At 60.8% G+C, this 16,966-nt stretch overlaps 19 non-coding genes across 19 annotated transcripts; all 19 read right to left on the bottom strand.

The window, feature by feature from the left end:
- Window positions 1-714: 714 nt before the first annotated feature.
- LOC127264560 (5S ribosomal RNA) lies at window positions 715-833 on the bottom strand. Its single transcript, XR_007841747.1, has one exon. It is a non-coding gene; the product is annotated as a 5S ribosomal RNA (ribosomal RNA).
- Window positions 834-1,598: 765 nt separating this feature from the next.
- On the bottom strand, window positions 1,599-1,717 carry LOC127264558 (5S ribosomal RNA). Its single transcript, XR_007841745.1, has one exon. It is a non-coding gene; the product is annotated as a 5S ribosomal RNA (ribosomal RNA).
- Window positions 1,718-2,482: 765 nt separating this feature from the next.
- LOC127264557 (5S ribosomal RNA) lies at window positions 2,483-2,601 on the bottom strand. Its single transcript, XR_007841744.1, has one exon. It is a non-coding gene; the product is annotated as a 5S ribosomal RNA (ribosomal RNA).
- Window positions 2,602-3,366: 765 nt separating this feature from the next.
- On the bottom strand, window positions 3,367-3,485 carry LOC127264555 (5S ribosomal RNA). The gene has a single exon (XR_007841743.1). It is a non-coding gene; the product is annotated as a 5S ribosomal RNA (ribosomal RNA).
- Window positions 3,486-4,250: 765 nt separating this feature from the next.
- On the bottom strand, window positions 4,251-4,369 carry LOC127264554 (5S ribosomal RNA). The gene has a single exon (XR_007841742.1). It is a non-coding gene; the product is annotated as a 5S ribosomal RNA (ribosomal RNA).
- Window positions 4,370-5,134: 765 nt separating this feature from the next.
- Window positions 5,135-5,253, bottom strand: LOC127264553 (5S ribosomal RNA). Its single transcript, XR_007841741.1, has one exon. It is a non-coding gene; the product is annotated as a 5S ribosomal RNA (ribosomal RNA).
- Window positions 5,254-6,018: 765 nt separating this feature from the next.
- On the bottom strand, window positions 6,019-6,137 carry LOC127264655 (5S ribosomal RNA). Its single transcript, XR_007841836.1, has one exon. It is a non-coding gene; the product is annotated as a 5S ribosomal RNA (ribosomal RNA).
- A 765-nt stretch (window positions 6,138-6,902) lies between these two features.
- Window positions 6,903-7,021, bottom strand: LOC127264654 (5S ribosomal RNA). The gene has a single exon (XR_007841835.1). It is a non-coding gene; the product is annotated as a 5S ribosomal RNA (ribosomal RNA).
- Window positions 7,022-7,786: 765 nt separating this feature from the next.
- LOC127264653 (5S ribosomal RNA) lies at window positions 7,787-7,905 on the bottom strand. Its single transcript, XR_007841834.1, has one exon. It is a non-coding gene; the product is annotated as a 5S ribosomal RNA (ribosomal RNA).
- A 765-nt stretch (window positions 7,906-8,670) lies between these two features.
- LOC127264652 (5S ribosomal RNA) lies at window positions 8,671-8,789 on the bottom strand. Its single transcript, XR_007841833.1, has one exon. It is a non-coding gene; the product is annotated as a 5S ribosomal RNA (ribosomal RNA).
- Window positions 8,790-9,554: 765 nt separating this feature from the next.
- On the bottom strand, window positions 9,555-9,673 carry LOC127264651 (5S ribosomal RNA). The gene has a single exon (XR_007841832.1). It is a non-coding gene; the product is annotated as a 5S ribosomal RNA (ribosomal RNA).
- A 765-nt stretch (window positions 9,674-10,438) lies between these two features.
- Window positions 10,439-10,557, bottom strand: LOC127264649 (5S ribosomal RNA). The gene has a single exon (XR_007841830.1). It is a non-coding gene; the product is annotated as a 5S ribosomal RNA (ribosomal RNA).
- Window positions 10,558-11,322: 765 nt separating this feature from the next.
- LOC127264648 (5S ribosomal RNA) lies at window positions 11,323-11,441 on the bottom strand. Its single transcript, XR_007841829.1, has one exon. It is a non-coding gene; the product is annotated as a 5S ribosomal RNA (ribosomal RNA).
- A 765-nt stretch (window positions 11,442-12,206) lies between these two features.
- On the bottom strand, window positions 12,207-12,325 carry LOC127264647 (5S ribosomal RNA). Its single transcript, XR_007841828.1, has one exon. It is a non-coding gene; the product is annotated as a 5S ribosomal RNA (ribosomal RNA).
- A 765-nt stretch (window positions 12,326-13,090) lies between these two features.
- LOC127264646 (5S ribosomal RNA) lies at window positions 13,091-13,209 on the bottom strand. Its single transcript, XR_007841827.1, has one exon. It is a non-coding gene; the product is annotated as a 5S ribosomal RNA (ribosomal RNA).
- Window positions 13,210-13,974: 765 nt separating this feature from the next.
- LOC127264645 (5S ribosomal RNA) lies at window positions 13,975-14,093 on the bottom strand. Its single transcript, XR_007841826.1, has one exon. It is a non-coding gene; the product is annotated as a 5S ribosomal RNA (ribosomal RNA).
- Window positions 14,094-14,858: 765 nt separating this feature from the next.
- Window positions 14,859-14,977, bottom strand: LOC127264644 (5S ribosomal RNA). Its single transcript, XR_007841825.1, has one exon. It is a non-coding gene; the product is annotated as a 5S ribosomal RNA (ribosomal RNA).
- Window positions 14,978-15,735: 758 nt separating this feature from the next.
- Window positions 15,736-15,854, bottom strand: LOC127264643 (5S ribosomal RNA). The gene has a single exon (XR_007841824.1). It is a non-coding gene; the product is annotated as a 5S ribosomal RNA (ribosomal RNA).
- A 767-nt stretch (window positions 15,855-16,621) lies between these two features.
- LOC127264597 (5S ribosomal RNA) lies at window positions 16,622-16,739 on the bottom strand. Its single transcript, XR_007841783.1, has one exon. It is a non-coding gene; the product is annotated as a 5S ribosomal RNA (ribosomal RNA).
- Window positions 16,740-16,966: the final 227 nt, after the last annotated feature.

Raw genomic sequence — 16,966 nt, 5'->3', positions numbered from 1 at the left:
CCATCTCGCCTTCTTTGCGGCGGCCGACGCGCCACGGTAGTACCTCAGGTTCGGCCGCGGGGGACTCTCCCTCCGTTGTCCTCACACGTACGGACGGAATTACTGCGCTACGCGGGACCCAGCCCCAGCCCGGGTCTCGGCGTCGAGAAATCAAAACGTTATAGCCTACCCGACGGGTAAAGTAGGGCCGGGGCGTCTGAAAGTAAGGACAGAACGCTCAAGCCCGGGGGCAAAAAGAGGGGTGCAACACGAGGACTTCCCAGCGGTGCAACACTTACGGACGGAATTACTCTCGAACGCGCTACGTAGGACCCAGCCCCAGCACCGGTCTCGGCGTCGAGAAATCGAAAAGGAATGCCTACCCTACGGGTAAAATAGGGCCGAGAGATGGGATCCGGTGCGTTCGTGCTGGTATGATCGCACCCGCTAGGGAATGCCCGCCCAAGCTAGTTACGCCGCCTCCCACGGCCGGCGTTCCATCTCGTCTTCTTCGCGGCGGCCGACCGCCACGGCAGTACGTCAGGTTCGGCCGCGGGGGACTCTCCTTCCGTTGTCCTCACACTTACGGACGGAATTACTGCGCTACGCGGGACCCAGCCCCAGCCCGGGTCTCGGCGTCGAGAAATCAAAAGGTTATTCCTACCCTACGGGTAAAATAGGGCCGAGGCGTCTGAAAGTAAGAAACATAACGCTCAAGCCCGGGGGCAAAAAAGAGGGGTGCAACACGAGGACTTCCCAGGGGGTCACCCATCCTAGTACTACTCTCGCCCAAGCACGCTTAACTTCGGAGTTCTGATGGGATCCGGTGCGTTAGTGCTGGTATGATCGCACCCGCTAGGTAATGCGCGCCCAACCTAGTTATGGCGCCTCCCGCGGCCGGCGTTCCATCTCGCCTTCTTTGCGGCGGCCGACGCGCCACGGTAGTACCTCAGGTTCGGCCGCGGGGGACTCTCCCTCCGTTGTCCTCACACGTACGGACGGAATTACTGCGCTACGCGGGACCCAGCCCCAGCCCGGGTCTCGGCGTCGAGAAATCAAAACGTTATAGCCTACCCGACGGGTAAAGTAGGGCCGGGGCGTCTGAAAGTAAGGACAGAACGCTCAAGCCCGGGGGCAAAAAGAGGGGTGCAACACGAGGACTTCCCAGCGGTGCAACACTTACGGACGGAATTACTCTCGAACGCGCTACGTAGGACCCAGCCCCAGCACCGGTCTCGGCGTCGAGAAATCGAAAAGGAATGCCTACCCTACGGGTAAAATAGGGCCGAGAGATGGGATCCGGTGCGTTCGTGCTGGTATGATCGCACCCGCTAGGGAATGCCCGCCCAAGCTAGTTACGCCGCCTCCCACGGCCGGCGTTCCATCTCGTCTTCTTCGCGGCGGCCGACCGCCACGGCAGTACGTCAGGTTCGGCCGCGGGGGACTCTCCTTCCGTTGTCCTCACACTTACGGACGGAATTACTGCGCTACGCGGGACCCAGCCCCAGCCCGGGTCTCGGCGTCGAGAAATCAAAAGGTTATTCCTACCCTACGGGTAAAATAGGGCCGAGGCGTCTGAAAGTAAGAAACATAACGCTCAAGCCCGGGGGCAAAAAAGAGGGGTGCAACACGAGGACTTCCCAGGGGGTCACCCATCCTAGTACTACTCTCGCCCAAGCACGCTTAACTTCGGAGTTCTGATGGGATCCGGTGCGTTAGTGCTGGTATGATCGCACCCGCTAGGTAATGCGCGCCCAACCTAGTTATGGCGCCTCCCGCGGCCGGCGTTCCATCTCGCCTTCTTTGCGGCGGCCGACGCGCCACGGTAGTACCTCAGGTTCGGCCGCGGGGGACTCTCCCTCCGTTGTCCTCACACGTACGGACGGAATTACTGCGCTACGCGGGACCCAGCCCCAGCCCGGGTCTCGGCGTCGAGAAATCAAAACGTTATAGCCTACCCGACGGGTAAAGTAGGGCCGGGGCGTCTGAAAGTAAGGACAGAACGCTCAAGCCCGGGGGCAAAAAGAGGGGTGCAACACGAGGACTTCCCAGCGGTGCAACACTTACGGACGGAATTACTCTCGAACGCGCTACGTAGGACCCAGCCCCAGCACCGGTCTCGGCGTCGAGAAATCGAAAAGGAATGCCTACCCTACGGGTAAAATAGGGCCGAGAGATGGGATCCGGTGCGTTCGTGCTGGTATGATCGCACCCGCTAGGGAATGCCCGCCCAAGCTAGTTACGCCGCCTCCCACGGCCGGCGTTCCATCTCGTCTTCTTCGCGGCGGCCGACCGCCACGGCAGTACGTCAGGTTCGGCCGCGGGGGACTCTCCTTCCGTTGTCCTCACACTTACGGACGGAATTACTGCGCTACGCGGGACCCAGCCCCAGCCCGGGTCTCGGCGTCGAGAAATCAAAAGGTTATTCCTACCCTACGGGTAAAATAGGGCCGAGGCGTCTGAAAGTAAGAAACATAACGCTCAAGCCCGGGGGCAAAAAAGAGGGGTGCAACACGAGGACTTCCCAGGGGGTCACCCATCCTAGTACTACTCTCGCCCAAGCACGCTTAACTTCGGAGTTCTGATGGGATCCGGTGCGTTAGTGCTGGTATGATCGCACCCGCTAGGTAATGCGCGCCCAACCTAGTTATGGCGCCTCCCGCGGCCGGCGTTCCATCTCGCCTTCTTTGCGGCGGCCGACGCGCCACGGTAGTACCTCAGGTTCGGCCGCGGGGGACTCTCCCTCCGTTGTCCTCACACGTACGGACGGAATTACTGCGCTACGCGGGACCCAGCCCCAGCCCGGGTCTCGGCGTCGAGAAATCAAAACGTTATAGCCTACCCGACGGGTAAAGTAGGGCCGGGGCGTCTGAAAGTAAGGACAGAACGCTCAAGCCCGGGGGCAAAAAGAGGGGTGCAACACGAGGACTTCCCAGCGGTGCAACACTTACGGACGGAATTACTCTCGAACGCGCTACGTAGGACCCAGCCCCAGCACCGGTCTCGGCGTCGAGAAATCGAAAAGGAATGCCTACCCTACGGGTAAAATAGGGCCGAGAGATGGGATCCGGTGCGTTCGTGCTGGTATGATCGCACCCGCTAGGGAATGCCCGCCCAAGCTAGTTACGCCGCCTCCCACGGCCGGCGTTCCATCTCGTCTTCTTCGCGGCGGCCGACCGCCACGGCAGTACGTCAGGTTCGGCCGCGGGGGACTCTCCTTCCGTTGTCCTCACACTTACGGACGGAATTACTGCGCTACGCGGGACCCAGCCCCAGCCCGGGTCTCGGCGTCGAGAAATCAAAAGGTTATTCCTACCCTACGGGTAAAATAGGGCCGAGGCGTCTGAAAGTAAGAAACATAACGCTCAAGCCCGGGGGCAAAAAAGAGGGGTGCAACACGAGGACTTCCCAGGGGGTCACCCATCCTAGTACTACTCTCGCCCAAGCACGCTTAACTTCGGAGTTCTGATGGGATCCGGTGCGTTAGTGCTGGTATGATCGCACCCGCTAGGTAATGCGCGCCCAACCTAGTTATGGCGCCTCCCGCGGCCGGCGTTCCATCTCGCCTTCTTTGCGGCGGCCGACGCGCCACGGTAGTACCTCAGGTTCGGCCGCGGGGGACTCTCCCTCCGTTGTCCTCACACGTACGGACGGAATTACTGCGCTACGCGGGACCCAGCCCCAGCCCGGGTCTCGGCGTCGAGAAATCAAAACGTTATAGCCTACCCGACGGGTAAAGTAGGGCCGGGGCGTCTGAAAGTAAGGACAGAACGCTCAAGCCCGGGGGCAAAAAGAGGGGTGCAACACGAGGACTTCCCAGCGGTGCAACACTTACGGACGGAATTACTCTCGAACGCGCTACGTAGGACCCAGCCCCAGCACCGGTCTCGGCGTCGAGAAATCGAAAAGGAATGCCTACCCTACGGGTAAAATAGGGCCGAGAGATGGGATCCGGTGCGTTCGTGCTGGTATGATCGCACCCGCTAGGGAATGCCCGCCCAAGCTAGTTACGCCGCCTCCCACGGCCGGCGTTCCATCTCGTCTTCTTCGCGGCGGCCGACCGCCACGGCAGTACGTCAGGTTCGGCCGCGGGGGACTCTCCTTCCGTTGTCCTCACACTTACGGACGGAATTACTGCGCTACGCGGGACCCAGCCCCAGCCCGGGTCTCGGCGTCGAGAAATCAAAAGGTTATTCCTACCCTACGGGTAAAATAGGGCCGAGGCGTCTGAAAGTAAGAAACATAACGCTCAAGCCCGGGGGCAAAAAAGAGGGGTGCAACACGAGGACTTCCCAGGGGGTCACCCATCCTAGTACTACTCTCGCCCAAGCACGCTTAACTTCGGAGTTCTGATGGGATCCGGTGCGTTAGTGCTGGTATGATCGCACCCGCTAGGTAATGCGCGCCCAACCTAGTTATGGCGCCTCCCGCGGCCGGCGTTCCATCTCGCCTTCTTTGCGGCGGCCGACGCGCCACGGTAGTACCTCAGGTTCGGCCGCGGGGGACTCTCCCTCCGTTGTCCTCACACGTACGGACGGAATTACTGCGCTACGCGGGACCCAGCCCCAGCCCGGGTCTCGGCGTCGAGAAATCAAAACGTTATAGCCTACCCGACGGGTAAAGTAGGGCCGGGGCGTCTGAAAGTAAGGACAGAACGCTCAAGCCCGGGGGCAAAAAGAGGGGTGCAACACGAGGACTTCCCAGCGGTGCAACACTTACGGACGGAATTACTCTCGAACGCGCTACGTAGGACCCAGCCCCAGCACCGGTCTCGGCGTCGAGAAATCGAAAAGGAATGCCTACCCTACGGGTAAAATAGGGCCGAGAGATGGGATCCGGTGCGTTCGTGCTGGTATGATCGCACCCGCTAGGGAATGCCCGCCCAAGCTAGTTACGCCGCCTCCCACGGCCGGCGTTCCATCTCGTCTTCTTCGCGGCGGCCGACCGCCACGGCAGTACGTCAGGTTCGGCCGCGGGGGACTCTCCTTCCGTTGTCCTCACACTTACGGACGGAATTACTGCGCTACGCGGGACCCAGCCCCAGCCCGGGTCTCGGCGTCGAGAAATCAAAAGGTTATTCCTACCCTACGGGTAAAATAGGGCCGAGGCGTCTGAAAGTAAGAAACATAACGCTCAAGCCCGGGGGCAAAAAAGAGGGGTGCAACACGAGGACTTCCCAGGGGGTCACCCATCCTAGTACTACTCTCGCCCAAGCACGCTTAACTTCGGAGTTCTGATGGGATCCGGTGCGTTAGTGCTGGTATGATCGCACCCGCTAGGTAATGCGCGCCCAACCTAGTTATGGCGCCTCCCGCGGCCGGCGTTCCATCTCGCCTTCTTTGCGGCGGCCGACGCGCCACGGTAGTACCTCAGGTTCGGCCGCGGGGGACTCTCCCTCCGTTGTCCTCACACGTACGGACGGAATTACTGCGCTACGCGGGACCCAGCCCCAGCCCGGGTCTCGGCGTCGAGAAATCAAAACGTTATAGCCTACCCGACGGGTAAAGTAGGGCCGGGGCGTCTGAAAGTAAGGACAGAACGCTCAAGCCCGGGGGCAAAAAGAGGGGTGCAACACGAGGACTTCCCAGCGGTGCAACACTTACGGACGGAATTACTCTCGAACGCGCTACGTAGGACCCAGCCCCAGCACCGGTCTCGGCGTCGAGAAATCGAAAAGGAATGCCTACCCTACGGGTAAAATAGGGCCGAGAGATGGGATCCGGTGCGTTCGTGCTGGTATGATCGCACCCGCTAGGGAATGCCCGCCCAAGCTAGTTACGCCGCCTCCCACGGCCGGCGTTCCATCTCGTCTTCTTCGCGGCGGCCGACCGCCACGGCAGTACGTCAGGTTCGGCCGCGGGGGACTCTCCTTCCGTTGTCCTCACACTTACGGACGGAATTACTGCGCTACGCGGGACCCAGCCCCAGCCCGGGTCTCGGCGTCGAGAAATCAAAAGGTTATTCCTACCCTACGGGTAAAATAGGGCCGAGGCGTCTGAAAGTAAGAAACATAACGCTCAAGCCCGGGGGCAAAAAAGAGGGGTGCAACACGAGGACTTCCCAGGGGGTCACCCATCCTAGTACTACTCTCGCCCAAGCACGCTTAACTTCGGAGTTCTGATGGGATCCGGTGCGTTAGTGCTGGTATGATCGCACCCGCTAGGTAATGCGCGCCCAACCTAGTTATGGCGCCTCCCGCGGCCGGCGTTCCATCTCGCCTTCTTTGCGGCGGCCGACGCGCCACGGTAGTACCTCAGGTTCGGCCGCGGGGGACTCTCCCTCCGTTGTCCTCACACGTACGGACGGAATTACTGCGCTACGCGGGACCCAGCCCCAGCCCGGGTCTCGGCGTCGAGAAATCAAAACGTTATAGCCTACCCGACGGGTAAAGTAGGGCCGGGGCGTCTGAAAGTAAGGACAGAACGCTCAAGCCCGGGGGCAAAAAGAGGGGTGCAACACGAGGACTTCCCAGCGGTGCAACACTTACGGACGGAATTACTCTCGAACGCGCTACGTAGGACCCAGCCCCAGCACCGGTCTCGGCGTCGAGAAATCGAAAAGGAATGCCTACCCTACGGGTAAAATAGGGCCGAGAGATGGGATCCGGTGCGTTCGTGCTGGTATGATCGCACCCGCTAGGGAATGCCCGCCCAAGCTAGTTACGCCGCCTCCCACGGCCGGCGTTCCATCTCGTCTTCTTCGCGGCGGCCGACCGCCACGGCAGTACGTCAGGTTCGGCCGCGGGGGACTCTCCTTCCGTTGTCCTCACACTTACGGACGGAATTACTGCGCTACGCGGGACCCAGCCCCAGCCCGGGTCTCGGCGTCGAGAAATCAAAAGGTTATTCCTACCCTACGGGTAAAATAGGGCCGAGGCGTCTGAAAGTAAGAAACATAACGCTCAAGCCCGGGGGCAAAAAAGAGGGGTGCAACACGAGGACTTCCCAGGGGGTCACCCATCCTAGTACTACTCTCGCCCAAGCACGCTTAACTTCGGAGTTCTGATGGGATCCGGTGCGTTAGTGCTGGTATGATCGCACCCGCTAGGTAATGCGCGCCCAACCTAGTTATGGCGCCTCCCGCGGCCGGCGTTCCATCTCGCCTTCTTTGCGGCGGCCGACGCGCCACGGTAGTACCTCAGGTTCGGCCGCGGGGGACTCTCCCTCCGTTGTCCTCACACGTACGGACGGAATTACTGCGCTACGCGGGACCCAGCCCCAGCCCGGGTCTCGGCGTCGAGAAATCAAAACGTTATAGCCTACCCGACGGGTAAAGTAGGGCCGGGGCGTCTGAAAGTAAGGACAGAACGCTCAAGCCCGGGGGCAAAAAGAGGGGTGCAACACGAGGACTTCCCAGCGGTGCAACACTTACGGACGGAATTACTCTCGAACGCGCTACGTAGGACCCAGCCCCAGCACCGGTCTCGGCGTCGAGAAATCGAAAAGGAATGCCTACCCTACGGGTAAAATAGGGCCGAGAGATGGGATCCGGTGCGTTCGTGCTGGTATGATCGCACCCGCTAGGGAATGCCCGCCCAAGCTAGTTACGCCGCCTCCCACGGCCGGCGTTCCATCTCGTCTTCTTCGCGGCGGCCGACCGCCACGGCAGTACGTCAGGTTCGGCCGCGGGGGACTCTCCTTCCGTTGTCCTCACACTTACGGACGGAATTACTGCGCTACGCGGGACCCAGCCCCAGCCCGGGTCTCGGCGTCGAGAAATCAAAAGGTTATTCCTACCCTACGGGTAAAATAGGGCCGAGGCGTCTGAAAGTAAGAAACATAACGCTCAAGCCCGGGGGCAAAAAAGAGGGGTGCAACACGAGGACTTCCCAGGGGGTCACCCATCCTAGTACTACTCTCGCCCAAGCACGCTTAACTTCGGAGTTCTGATGGGATCCGGTGCGTTAGTGCTGGTATGATCGCACCCGCTAGGTAATGCGCGCCCAACCTAGTTATGGCGCCTCCCGCGGCCGGCGTTCCATCTCGCCTTCTTTGCGGCGGCCGACGCGCCACGGTAGTACCTCAGGTTCGGCCGCGGGGGACTCTCCCTCCGTTGTCCTCACACGTACGGACGGAATTACTGCGCTACGCGGGACCCAGCCCCAGCCCGGGTCTCGGCGTCGAGAAATCAAAACGTTATAGCCTACCCGACGGGTAAAGTAGGGCCGGGGCGTCTGAAAGTAAGGACAGAACGCTCAAGCCCGGGGGCAAAAAGAGGGGTGCAACACGAGGACTTCCCAGCGGTGCAACACTTACGGACGGAATTACTCTCGAACGCGCTACGTAGGACCCAGCCCCAGCACCGGTCTCGGCGTCGAGAAATCGAAAAGGAATGCCTACCCTACGGGTAAAATAGGGCCGAGAGATGGGATCCGGTGCGTTCGTGCTGGTATGATCGCACCCGCTAGGGAATGCCCGCCCAAGCTAGTTACGCCGCCTCCCACGGCCGGCGTTCCATCTCGTCTTCTTCGCGGCGGCCGACCGCCACGGCAGTACGTCAGGTTCGGCCGCGGGGGACTCTCCTTCCGTTGTCCTCACACTTACGGACGGAATTACTGCGCTACGCGGGACCCAGCCCCAGCCCGGGTCTCGGCGTCGAGAAATCAAAAGGTTATTCCTACCCTACGGGTAAAATAGGGCCGAGGCGTCTGAAAGTAAGAAACATAACGCTCAAGCCCGGGGGCAAAAAAGAGGGGTGCAACACGAGGACTTCCCAGGGGGTCACCCATCCTAGTACTACTCTCGCCCAAGCACGCTTAACTTCGGAGTTCTGATGGGATCCGGTGCGTTAGTGCTGGTATGATCGCACCCGCTAGGTAATGCGCGCCCAACCTAGTTATGGCGCCTCCCGCGGCCGGCGTTCCATCTCGCCTTCTTTGCGGCGGCCGACGCGCCACGGTAGTACCTCAGGTTCGGCCGCGGGGGACTCTCCCTCCGTTGTCCTCACACGTACGGACGGAATTACTGCGCTACGCGGGACCCAGCCCCAGCCCGGGTCTCGGCGTCGAGAAATCAAAACGTTATAGCCTACCCGACGGGTAAAGTAGGGCCGGGGCGTCTGAAAGTAAGGACAGAACGCTCAAGCCCGGGGGCAAAAAGAGGGGTGCAACACGAGGACTTCCCAGCGGTGCAACACTTACGGACGGAATTACTCTCGAACGCGCTACGTAGGACCCAGCCCCAGCACCGGTCTCGGCGTCGAGAAATCGAAAAGGAATGCCTACCCTACGGGTAAAATAGGGCCGAGAGATGGGATCCGGTGCGTTCGTGCTGGTATGATCGCACCCGCTAGGGAATGCCCGCCCAAGCTAGTTACGCCGCCTCCCACGGCCGGCGTTCCATCTCGTCTTCTTCGCGGCGGCCGACCGCCACGGCAGTACGTCAGGTTCGGCCGCGGGGGACTCTCCTTCCGTTGTCCTCACACTTACGGACGGAATTACTGCGCTACGCGGGACCCAGCCCCAGCCCGGGTCTCGGCGTCGAGAAATCAAAAGGTTATTCCTACCCTACGGGTAAAATAGGGCCGAGGCGTCTGAAAGTAAGAAACATAACGCTCAAGCCCGGGGGCAAAAAAGAGGGGTGCAACACGAGGACTTCCCAGGGGGTCACCCATCCTAGTACTACTCTCGCCCAAGCACGCTTAACTTCGGAGTTCTGATGGGATCCGGTGCGTTAGTGCTGGTATGATCGCACCCGCTAGGTAATGCGCGCCCAACCTAGTTATGGCGCCTCCCGCGGCCGGCGTTCCATCTCGCCTTCTTTGCGGCGGCCGACGCGCCACGGTAGTACCTCAGGTTCGGCCGCGGGGGACTCTCCCTCCGTTGTCCTCACACGTACGGACGGAATTACTGCGCTACGCGGGACCCAGCCCCAGCCCGGGTCTCGGCGTCGAGAAATCAAAACGTTATAGCCTACCCGACGGGTAAAGTAGGGCCGGGGCGTCTGAAAGTAAGGACAGAACGCTCAAGCCCGGGGGCAAAAAGAGGGGTGCAACACGAGGACTTCCCAGCGGTGCAACACTTACGGACGGAATTACTCTCGAACGCGCTACGTAGGACCCAGCCCCAGCACCGGTCTCGGCGTCGAGAAATCGAAAAGGAATGCCTACCCTACGGGTAAAATAGGGCCGAGAGATGGGATCCGGTGCGTTCGTGCTGGTATGATCGCACCCGCTAGGGAATGCCCGCCCAAGCTAGTTACGCCGCCTCCCACGGCCGGCGTTCCATCTCGTCTTCTTCGCGGCGGCCGACCGCCACGGCAGTACGTCAGGTTCGGCCGCGGGGGACTCTCCTTCCGTTGTCCTCACACTTACGGACGGAATTACTGCGCTACGCGGGACCCAGCCCCAGCCCGGGTCTCGGCGTCGAGAAATCAAAAGGTTATTCCTACCCTACGGGTAAAATAGGGCCGAGGCGTCTGAAAGTAAGAAACATAACGCTCAAGCCCGGGGGCAAAAAAGAGGGGTGCAACACGAGGACTTCCCAGGGGGTCACCCATCCTAGTACTACTCTCGCCCAAGCACGCTTAACTTCGGAGTTCTGATGGGATCCGGTGCGTTAGTGCTGGTATGATCGCACCCGCTAGGTAATGCGCGCCCAACCTAGTTATGGCGCCTCCCGCGGCCGGCGTTCCATCTCGCCTTCTTTGCGGCGGCCGACGCGCCACGGTAGTACCTCAGGTTCGGCCGCGGGGGACTCTCCCTCCGTTGTCCTCACACGTACGGACGGAATTACTGCGCTACGCGGGACCCAGCCCCAGCCCGGGTCTCGGCGTCGAGAAATCAAAACGTTATAGCCTACCCGACGGGTAAAGTAGGGCCGGGGCGTCTGAAAGTAAGGACAGAACGCTCAAGCCCGGGGGCAAAAAGAGGGGTGCAACACGAGGACTTCCCAGCGGTGCAACACTTACGGACGGAATTACTCTCGAACGCGCTACGTAGGACCCAGCCCCAGCACCGGTCTCGGCGTCGAGAAATCGAAAAGGAATGCCTACCCTACGGGTAAAATAGGGCCGAGAGATGGGATCCGGTGCGTTCGTGCTGGTATGATCGCACCCGCTAGGGAATGCCCGCCCAAGCTAGTTACGCCGCCTCCCACGGCCGGCGTTCCATCTCGTCTTCTTCGCGGCGGCCGACCGCCACGGCAGTACGTCAGGTTCGGCCGCGGGGGACTCTCCTTCCGTTGTCCTCACACTTACGGACGGAATTACTGCGCTACGCGGGACCCAGCCCCAGCCCGGGTCTCGGCGTCGAGAAATCAAAAGGTTATTCCTACCCTACGGGTAAAATAGGGCCGAGGCGTCTGAAAGTAAGAAACATAACGCTCAAGCCCGGGGGCAAAAAAGAGGGGTGCAACACGAGGACTTCCCAGGGGGTCACCCATCCTAGTACTACTCTCGCCCAAGCACGCTTAACTTCGGAGTTCTGATGGGATCCGGTGCGTTAGTGCTGGTATGATCGCACCCGCTAGGTAATGCGCGCCCAACCTAGTTATGGCGCCTCCCGCGGCCGGCGTTCCATCTCGCCTTCTTTGCGGCGGCCGACGCGCCACGGTAGTACCTCAGGTTCGGCCGCGGGGGACTCTCCCTCCGTTGTCCTCACACGTACGGACGGAATTACTGCGCTACGCGGGACCCAGCCCCAGCCCGGGTCTCGGCGTCGAGAAATCAAAACGTTATAGCCTACCCGACGGGTAAAGTAGGGCCGGGGCGTCTGAAAGTAAGGACAGAACGCTCAAGCCCGGGGGCAAAAAGAGGGGTGCAACACGAGGACTTCCCAGCGGTGCAACACTTACGGACGGAATTACTCTCGAACGCGCTACGTAGGACCCAGCCCCAGCACCGGTCTCGGCGTCGAGAAATCGAAAAGGAATGCCTACCCTACGGGTAAAATAGGGCCGAGAGATGGGATCCGGTGCGTTCGTGCTGGTATGATCGCACCCGCTAGGGAATGCCCGCCCAAGCTAGTTACGCCGCCTCCCACGGCCGGCGTTCCATCTCGTCTTCTTCGCGGCGGCCGACCGCCACGGCAGTACGTCAGGTTCGGCCGCGGGGGACTCTCCTTCCGTTGTCCTCACACTTACGGACGGAATTACTGCGCTACGCGGGACCCAGCCCCAGCCCGGGTCTCGGCGTCGAGAAATCAAAAGGTTATTCCTACCCTACGGGTAAAATAGGGCCGAGGCGTCTGAAAGTAAGAAACATAACGCTCAAGCCCGGGGGCAAAAAAGAGGGGTGCAACACGAGGACTTCCCAGGGGGTCACCCATCCTAGTACTACTCTCGCCCAAGCACGCTTAACTTCGGAGTTCTGATGGGATCCGGTGCGTTAGTGCTGGTATGATCGCACCCGCTAGGTAATGCGCGCCCAACCTAGTTATGGCGCCTCCCGCGGCCGGCGTTCCATCTCGCCTTCTTTGCGGCGGCCGACGCGCCACGGTAGTACCTCAGGTTCGGCCGCGGGGGACTCTCCCTCCGTTGTCCTCACACGTACGGACGGAATTACTGCGCTACGCGGGACCCAGCCCCAGCCCGGGTCTCGGCGTCGAGAAATCAAAACGTTATAGCCTACCCGACGGGTAAAGTAGGGCCGGGGCGTCTGAAAGTAAGGACAGAACGCTCAAGCCCGGGGGCAAAAAGAGGGGTGCAACACGAGGACTTCCCAGCGGTGCAACACTTACGGACGGAATTACTCTCGAACGCGCTACGTAGGACCCAGCCCCAGCACCGGTCTCGGCGTCGAGAAATCGAAAAGGAATGCCTACCCTACGGGTAAAATAGGGCCGAGAGATGGGATCCGGTGCGTTCGTGCTGGTATGATCGCACCCGCTAGGGAATGCCCGCCCAAGCTAGTTACGCCGCCTCCCACGGCCGGCGTTCCATCTCGTCTTCTTCGCGGCGGCCGACCGCCACGGCAGTACGTCAGGTTCGGCCGCGGGGGACTCTCCTTCCGTTGTCCTCACACTTACGGACGGAATTACTGCGCTACGCGGGACCCAGCCCCAGCCCGGGTCTCGGCGTCGAGAAATCAAAAGGTTATTCCTACCCTACGGGTAAAATAGGGCCGAGGCGTCTGAAAGTAAGAAACATAACGCTCAAGCCCGGGGGCAAAAAAGAGGGGTGCAACACGAGGACTTCCCAGGGGGTCACCCATCCTAGTACTACTCTCGCCCAAGCACGCTTAACTTCGGAGTTCTGATGGGATCCGGTGCGTTAGTGCTGGTATGATCGCACCCGCTAGGTAATGCGCGCCCAACCTAGTTATGGCGCCTCCCGCGGCCGGCGTTCCATCTCGCCTTCTTTGCGGCGGCCGACGCGCCACGGTAGTACCTCAGGTTCGGCCGCGGGGGACTCTCCCTCCGTTGTCCTCACACGTACGGACGGAATTACTGCGCTACGCGGGACCCAGCCCCAGCCCGGGTCTCGGCGTCGAGAAATCAAAACGTTATAGCCTACCCGACGGGTAAAGTAGGGCCGGGGCGTCTGAAAGTAAGGACAGAACGCTCAAGCCCGGGGGCAAAAAGAGGGGTGCAACACGAGGACTTCCCAGCGGTGCAACACTTACGGACGGAATTACTCTCGAACGCGCTACGTAGGACCCAGCCCCAGCACCGGTCTCGGCGTCGAGAAATCGAAAAGGAATGCCTACCCTACGGGTAAAATAGGGCCGAGAGATGGGATCCGGTGCGTTCGTGCTGGTATGATCGCACCCGCTAGGGAATGCCCGCCCAAGCTAGTTACGCCGCCTCCCACGGCCGGCGTTCCATCTCGTCTTCTTCGCGGCGGCCGACCGCCACGGCAGTACGTCAGGTTCGGCCGCGGGGGACTCTCCTTCCGTTGTCCTCACACTTACGGACGGAATTACTGCGCTACGCGGGACCCAGCCCCAGCCCGGGTCTCGGCGTCGAGAAATCAAAAGGTTATTCCTACCCTACGGGTAAAATAGGGCCGAGGCGTCTGAAAGTAAGAAACATAACGCTCAAGCCCGGGGGCAAAAAAGAGGGGTGCAACACGAGGACTTCCCAGGGGGTCACCCATCCTAGTACTACTCTCGCCCAAGCACGCTTAACTTCGGAGTTCTGATGGGATCCGGTGCGTTAGTGCTGGTATGATCGCACCCGCTAGGTAATGCGCGCCCAACCTAGTTATGGCGCCTCCCGCGGCCGGCGTTCCATCTCGCCTTCTTTGCGGCGGCCGACGCGCCACGGTAGTACCTCAGGTTCGGCCGCGGGGGACTCTCCCTCCGTTGTCCTCACACGTACGGACGGAATTACTGCGCTACGCGGGACCCAGCCCCAGCCCGGGTCTCGGCGTCGAGAAATCAAAACGTTATAGCCTACCCGACGGGTAAAGTAGGGCCGGGGCGTCTGAAAGTAAGGACAGAACGCTCAAGCCCGGGGGCAAAAAGAGGGGTGCAACACGAGGACTTCCCAGCGGTGCAACACTTACGGACGGAATTACTCTCGAACGCGCTACGTAGGACCCAGCCCCAGCACCGGTCTCGGCGTCGAGAAATCGAAAAGGAATGCCTACCCTACGGGTAAAATAGGGCCGAGAGATGGGATCCGGTGCGTTCGTGCTGGTATGATCGCACCCGCTAGGGAATGCCCGCCCAAGCTAGTTACGCCGCCTCCCACGGCCGGCGTTCCATCTCGTCTTCTTCGCGGCGGCCGACCGCCACGGCAGTACGTCAGGTTCGGCCGCGGGGGACTCTCCTTCCGTTGTCCTCACACTTACGGACGGAATTACTGCGCTACGCGGGACCCAGCCCCAGCCCGGGTCTCGGCGTCGAGAAATCAAAAGGTTATTCCTACCCTACGGGTAAAATAGGGCCGAGGCGTCTGAAAGTAAGAAACATAACGCTCAAGCCCGGGGGCAAAAAAGAGGGGTGCAACACGAGGACTTCCCAGGGGGTCACCCATCCTAGTACTACTCTCGCCCAAGCACGCTTAACTTCGGAGTTCTGATGGGATCCGGTGCGTTAGTGCTGGTATGATCGCACCCGCTAGGTAATGCGCGCCCAACCTAGTTATGGCGCCTCCCGCGGCCGGCGTTCCATCTCGCCTTCTTTGCGGCGGCCGACGCGCCACGGTAGTACCTCAGGTTCGGCCGCGGGGGACTCTCCCTCCGTTGTCCTCACACGTACGGACGGAATTACTGCGCTACGCGGGACCCAGCCCCAGCCCGGGTCTCGGCGTCGAGAAATCAAAACGTTATAGCCTACCCGACGGGTAAAGTAGGGCCGGGGCGTCTGAAGTAAGGACAGAACGCTCAAGCCCGTGGGCAAAAAGAGGGGTGCAACACGAGGACTTCCCAGCGGTGCAACACTTACGGACGGAATTACTCTCGAACGCGCTACGTAGGACCCCCCCAGCACCGTTCTCGGCGTCGAGAATCGAAAAGGAATGCCTACCCTACGGGTAAAATAGGGCCGAGAGATGGGATCCGTGCGTTCGTGCTGGTATGATCGCACCCGCTAGGAATGCCCGCCCAAGCTAGTTACGCCGCCGCCTCCCACGCGGCGTTCCATCTCGTCTTCTTCGCGGCGGCCGACCGCCACGGCAGTACGTCAGGTTCGGCCGCGGGGGACTCTCCTTCCGTTGTCCTCACACTTACGGACGGAATTACTGCTGCGCTACGCGGGACCCAGCCCCAGCCCGGGTCTCGCGTCGAGAAATCAAAAGGTTATTCCTACCCTACGGGTAAAATAGGCCGAGGCGTCTGAAAGTAAGAAACATAACGCTCAAGCCCGGGGCAAAAAAGGGGTGCAACACGAGGACTTCCCAGGGGGTCACCCATCCTAGTACTACTCTCGCCCAAGCACGCTTAACTTCGGAGTTCTGATGGGATCCGGTGCGTTAGTGCTGGTATGATCGCACCCGCTAGGTAATGCGCGCCCAACCTAGTTATGGCGCCCTCCCGCGGCCGGCGTTCCATCTCGCCTTCTTTGGCGGCGGCCGACGCGCCACGGTAGTACCTCAGGTTCGGCCCCGCGGGACTCTCCCTCCGTTGTCCTCACACGTACGGACGGAATTACTTACTACGGCGCTACGCGGGACCCAGCCCCAGCCCGGGTCTCGGCGTCGAGAAATCAAAACGTTATAGCCTACCCGACGGTTAAAGTAGGGCCGGGGCGTCTGAAAGTAAGGACAGAACGCTCAAGCCCGGGGGCAAAAGAGGGGTGCAACACGAGGACTTCCCAGCGTTGCAACACTTACGGACGGAATTACTCTCGAACGCGCTACGTAGGACCCAGCCCCAGCACCGTCTCGGCGTCGAGAAATCGAAAAGGAATGCCTACCCTACGGTAAAATAGGGCCGAGAGATGGGATCCGGTGCGTTCGTGCTGGTATGATCGCACCCGCTAGGGAATGCCCGCCCAAGCTAGTTACGCCGCCTCCCACGGCCGGCGTTCCATCTCGTCTTCTTCGCGCGGCCGACCGCCACGGCAGTACGTCAGGTTCGGCCGCGGGGACTCTCCTTCCGTTGTCCTCACACTTACGGACGGAATTACTGCGCTACGCGGGACCCAGCCCCAGCCCGGGTCTCGCGTCGAGAAATCAAAAGTTATTCCTACCCTACGGGTAAAATAGGGCCGAGGCGTCTGAAAGTAAGAAACATAACGCTCAAGCCCGGGGGCAAAAAGAGGGTGTGCAACACGAGGACTTCCCAGGGGGTCACCCATCCTAGTACTACTCTCGCCCAAGCACGCTTAACTTCGGAGTTCTGAGGGATCCGGTGCGTTAGTGCTGGTATGATCGCACCCGCTAGTAATGCGCGCCCAACCTAGTTTATGGCGCCTCCCGCGGCCGGCGTTCCATCTCGCCTTCTTTGCGGCGGCGCCGACGCGCCACGGTAGTACCTCAGGTTCGGCCGCGGGGGACTCTCCCTCCGTTGTCCTCACACGTACGGACGGAATTACTACTCGCTAAACGCGGGACCCAGCCCCAGCCCGGGTCTCGCGTCGAGAAATCAAAACGTTATAGCCTACCC

This window comes from Andrographis paniculata, unplaced genomic scaffold (assembly GCF_009805555.1).
Source record: "Andrographis paniculata isolate CXL003 unplaced genomic scaffold, ASM980555v1 Contig70END, whole genome shotgun sequence".
NCBI classification, from domain to species: Eukaryota; Viridiplantae; Streptophyta; class Magnoliopsida; order Lamiales; family Acanthaceae; genus Andrographis; species Andrographis paniculata.
The sequence above is the reverse complement of the archived record's forward strand: the minus strand, read 5'-3'. Positions and strand labels throughout refer to the sequence as shown.